Consider the following 6,000-nt stretch of genomic DNA (forward strand, 5'->3'; position numbering starts at 1 on the left):
TTGTGCTCATTTGTTTTAGTCAGAGCTCAGTGCTGCACTGCGGCCTTGTATTTACAGACACTGTCCTCCCATTGGAACAAACAGGGTGTCTCTCTGTTGTTTGCCCCTGTACCCTAAGGCCGACAGAAACTAGACTTTAAATTAATATTTATGAAATGCAGTCTGTCCTGAGCCAAGGGGTTTGTTTTATGTCCATCAAGGTCAACTTGTTATTCCAGTTGGCCTCCCCTTTCCACACTCCTTATCAGTGTGGACTAATTTAATGAAACATTTCGTCACACTCATGCTGCATAGCACTAGGTACTGACCCGCCATAAATTAAAGTGACTCTGAGTAACCTCATTGTTTACAGGTATCAGTCAGGAGAAGGGTACAAAATAGTTTCCAAAAAATTATATCCCATGGAACACAGCGAAGACAGTCATTAAGAAGTGGAGAAATATATGGCACAACAGTGACATTACCAAGAACTGGACGTCCCACAAAAATGTCGGAAAATGTGTTGTGGTCTGATTAGACCAAGGTTTAACTTTTTGGCCATAATTCCAAAAGCTTTGTTTGGTACATCTCTAAAAGAACACAAAAGCCATGGTGAAACATGATGGTGTTTTTCTTCAGCTAGAAATGTGGGCTTTATTCAAGGTGGAGGGAATTATGAACAGTTCCAAATACCAGTCAGTTTTGGCAAAAAACCTTCAGGCCTCTGCTGAAGAGAAAAGGAATTTCACCTTTCAGCACGACAACAACCCAAAGCCTAGCTCCAAATCACTAAGAGAATGGTTTCACCAAAAGGAGATTAAAGTTTCGGAATGGCCCAGTCAGAGGCCAGACCTGAATCCAATTGAAAATCCGTGGGCTGACCTAAAGAGGGCGTTTTTGCAAGGAAGAGTGGGCAAAGATGGCCAAGTCCAGATGTGCCATGCTGATAGACTCCAACCCAAAAAGACTGAATGCTGTCATAAACTCTAAAGGTGCTTTAACAAAGTATTAGTTTAAGCAACCACATTATTATAGTTTGTATCCCCCACATTTAAGTGCAAAAAAATCTGACATGCTTTAGGTTTAGATTTAGATTTTTTATACCACAACTATCTGGCATTTTAAGGGTTGTGTAGAAATCCACTGTAAATCTAATATTTCCCTCAGTTGCTCACTCAATCATTTAGAGACCAAAATCCCAAAGATACTTGAGAAGTGTACATGTACAAAGCCCTCACATTGCACTTGCAAAACATACCTTTTAAATACCTACCAAAATACCTTTATTTTTGTGAGAGTTCTATGAAACAGTATTGATGTTAAGGGGGGCTAATTAGGATAAAGGAGCAAAATTCAAGCCTCATTTGTGAACCTGACATCTGTTCCTCTCAGGTGACAGTCGGCTGTACTGAGCATGCTCCATACACAGCCAGGTAACCTTAGCTACACACACTCACATACACAGGAGCTGCTACACCACGGTAGTAACCAGTCAGTGATGAAGCAGTGAGTTTAAATCCCCTGACAACAGACATCCAACAGAGCTACAGTTCATTCATATGGGAGTGGAGTGTACCATGTCCTCAGCAGGGGTGGACCTTTGTCTTCTGAAGAACAGGTAAGCAGTTTATAACGGTTTTTAAATGGTATTGGACTCAGCCATTATTTGCTTATATCAGGAGGAAGTGTATGGTTGTTTAGAAAAGTTCTCCATGGAGGCCGAGCAACGTTTTCTTTTGCAATTGAATGCACTGCTCCTGATGCATATGACAATATACCTAAACTTGATTTTGAGAGTTATTGTTAAACTGCTGAATGTTTTTAAATTTGAATCTAATTGTATCATCACAAATTTGGAGGTGATCCAGTCATCAGCGAATCTGAATAACAGGATGATGTAAAATATAGACCAAAGATTAAAAAAACTAGTTGCTAAGTTTCTGTCATTTAAAGGCAGGTATCGTGAACAGTGTGTTTATCAGAGCTTTTCATCGGAAAGAGCTGATTATGATTTTTTTATTGATGAGAACATAGCGATTCAACCATATACTCCTAGGTTGATTATTGAACAAGCCAACTGGGCAATGCCAGACGAGGCACTTGGTTTTCACTTGTAAAATGTCCCTGAAAGAAACACAAACACACAGTATAACAAAAAGATGCACGTCGACCATTGTCAGACTCAAATCAGCTATAAAAAGAGATGCAGAACAACTGTAAAGCAAATTGACTACATAAAGACATAATGACCACAAAGAAACCCAAAATGACTACAAAGAGACAAAATGAGTACAAGTGACGCAGCCAGTCTTGTTGCTTCTATATAGCAGGGGTGGGGGGGGGTCTTCTATATTTCAGTACCCAGCAACCACCTCATAGGCTGTCCATGCATGCAGTCCATGTGTGGGCTGAATATGTGCCTAACCAAAGCAATGAGCTTTGATTCAGTGGTATTTAAAAATGTGATAAATATATATAATTATTATTACTTAATATGAAGATTAAATACAATGTAATAACACAGGTTTAATTGACGGTTCAGTGTGGTTTCGGTTACTGGAGCTATCCGTGCTAGGTTCACACAAAATACTTCCCTCTGAGGTGAAACTGCAAGTGTCAGGGTATAACTTCTTCTGTTGGTCATGTTCACTGTCTATTCAGACACTTTATTCTGTAAACAATATGAAAACATTACTGTTGTGAAAAAAATACAGTATTTCTTCATCAGAGAGGATGGTGCACTACAGAGAAGTTGTTTAGATGAAGAGCTTTAGCAGAAACATGATAGGCCTCATTCAACCACAGTGTGTGGCTGTCATCCCTCAGTGTCCTCTGGACAACCTGAATCTCCTCCCATGATACCACACACCCATATACACACACACTTACAGTATTTACTTAACATTTGAATTGTTTTAATAGGCCAGGTAGAGGAGGATGAAGCTCTACTGGGTCACAGGCCTAAGGAAGAGATGCTACCTCATCACCATGTTTCCTCTGCTGTCACACAATATGACCTGTAAGTAAAATACGCTGACATCTAAAGTTATTCCAAGTGGACTGTCACGCTGTAGATTATTTGTTATTTTTATTTATTTCACACACCAGCATTAGAATGTTACTTTTTTTCAATATCTCACTATCATGTAGTTTTATTTCAATGAAATTTGGAATTTGTCAGCTGGTGTTGCTGCTGTCAGCCATCAGAGCCCAGCGTGTGTCCCCCGTCCCATCATGAGCTGCATCTGCCACAGACTGGGTCATATTATATGTAACACGTATACTGTTTGTGCACACTCCATAACTAAAAGATGCTGGGTGTGTGTCTGTGAATGCATGTGCATTTGTATTTATATAGTCAAATTAACACACGTGTACTCGGGTGGAAGAAAACATGCCAATGAAAAATTGGGAAGAAGTAATTTCCTCATATATGCTTACTGCACCAGTTTATTTCAACATGCGGTCATTTGCTTCATAATTGAATTGATGATGATTAAACTATAGATCTAATCCTTGTTGCCTCTTAGACCCTCTGTAACAATCGTATGATGGTGTGTGTGAGCGCTGCTGACCCAGCTGTATCCACAATGCTGGAGCTGATTGAGGCCGACTGCTTCCCCTCCAATCAGGACATCGCAGTGTGATGTCACAACCATACGCTCGAGATCTGGCCATCACTGCAGTCATCTGCTTTTTTGGTGAGAATGATACAGAACACAATTTAAGAAAACTGGTTTCACTTCAAGGTTTGGTTGTGTCATGTTGTCAGGTAACATGAGAATCTGCTTGAATACCCGGCCCGCACAAACCTCTTATAATAAATTGCAGGGGACACGGTCATATAGTCTCTTCCCTGAATAACATCAGTTATTCAGTTTTATAGGTTACAATAAGCATCAGATGCTGAGCCACTATGCCAATGGTTAAAATGATCCTTATTAGTTTACAAAGCTACTTTAATTATGTAAAAAAATGCCCGTAATTATACATTGTATAGTATATTTCATCCATATACAGAACTATGCATCTACACCAAACCCTCTGTTTGTTCAATCAGACATATTTTATCACAGAATCTGTCTTGTTGTCCATATTTTGTTGTGCATCCGTCTTACTATTGGCATTAGCATTAGTTATGCCACCATTATGTCACATTACACTAAGATTCAAATTTGGGATTGTTTGTGTCCATGTGTTGTTTTGTGGGCAGCCATCTACCTCAATCGAATCCATTTCTATGTGACAAATACTAAAATTGTGAAAATGAATGTAAATACCCATTAGAGAGACCACTAATTAAACCCCCTCCTCTCCTTCTGTGCTTCAGGTGGAGTTGGCTTGACTCTGCTGGTAGTCCTGATTTACTATCAAGTGTCTCGCAAGAAGAAACTGAAAGAAAGTAAAAGACAGGAGGAGGAAGAGGAGGGAAGCACCTCAGTGATCAGCAACCATGTCAACCACATGGATGTTAGTGAGAAGAGGAGGGATGTGTTCATGCAAAACAGTAGCGGTCAAACATTGGACAGGAACGCCATGATGTTAGAAAACCATGGTGGCCAATTTCGGTCCGAAGGGGACGAAGATGGAAGCCATGTTAGGTGCCTGGACTGCACCAAAGGACAGAGGGGTGTGTGGCCAAATCAGATGAGATGGAACAACGGGATAAACAGAGAGGTGGAGGCAGAGGAGGAAAGAGAGAAGAGGAGAATGAGGGCGATGATGACAGAGGAGGAGAGGAGAAAGCTTGGGACTCAGCAGGGAATCCTGGGCAGGGACGTTCCTAACAAGCCTCTTTCTCTTGGCAACTCCAACTCTCTCTCTCATCCATGGAGAGAAACGTTCCACGAGAGGCCTGAGACCCTGACAGCTTATAAAACAGACAGAAACATGGACATCCACAGGACTGGGGTGGAAAGTAGGAGTAATGGAAATGAGGCTTTACACTGCGAGAGCTGTCACAGGACCTACAGACCACCAGAGCACACGATGAGACCGGGTAGGATTCACAGCAACATGAGAGACTCTGCTCTATTTGATGGCCTCCCTCCACAACACAGACTGATGGACATGGGAAGGCATGTTAACTACAACCAGTTTGACATGATGAACAATACAGATTTCAGAAGAGAATCAAGACACGTAACGTTTGATCTGGAGCAAGGTGAAGACAGGAGGGAGAAGAGGGGGAGGACCTCCAGAGACAAAGAGAAAGGAAGAAAAAGGAAACAGAAAGTTAAAAACCAATCCCCTGGAAAACTGAAGGTGAAACTAAACTTGAGCCCTCTACGAAAAAGCAAAGTCCATCCAAAGAGGAAAAATGAGCAAGGCCACTTGGACAAGAGCAGCTCCAAGAAAAGTAACGAGAAAAGACAGGATAGAAAAGAAAAGGAAGGAGAGGAAGGGAAATCAAAGTCGGGCAGGAAAACAAAAGGGAGCAGCGAGAAAGTGAAGAAATCCACCAAGAGTACAGGCTTGTCTGAGGAAGAGAAGGAAATCAAAGAGGACGGAGAAGGACAGAGCAAAACTACTTCTAAACAGAAAAAAACAGAAGATACGGCAGCTGACAAGGAGGAGAATACAAACCCTGTCCACCCCCAACCTGCTGATAGCACCAGTACTGCTGACCAGTCAGCCTCTGCTGGTACCATTGGACAGGGTCAAAACTTGCAGGGTGGGAATATTCAGTATCAAGAAGCTGGATTGCTACTGAGAAATGCTCAGCTTTCCTCGCAGCACCCCTTTTCCCTCTCTGCTGCTGACAGGAATCGTACTGCCAACCTTTCACTGCTGGGCTCAGCTGACTCACACCTGACTGGCAGCAGCCTCTCTGTTCAAGGAGGGAATATTCTACTGAACACCATGGCCCCAGGATCTAATGCCCCGTTCCCCAATGGACAAGCTAATTCTGCTGCTCCAATCCTTGGGCCAAGCTCAGCTTCCAGTGGCGTAAACAGCTTTAACAGGCAAACTGGGGTCGGCCTCATGTCTCCAGCTACTGCTCTTCTGGCTAACTCTGTT

The sequence above is a fragment of the Hippoglossus stenolepis genome, chromosome 11, assembly GCF_022539355.2.
Source record: "Hippoglossus stenolepis isolate QCI-W04-F060 chromosome 11, HSTE1.2, whole genome shotgun sequence".
Lineage (NCBI taxonomy): Eukaryota > Metazoa > Chordata > Actinopteri > Pleuronectiformes > Pleuronectidae > Hippoglossus > Hippoglossus stenolepis.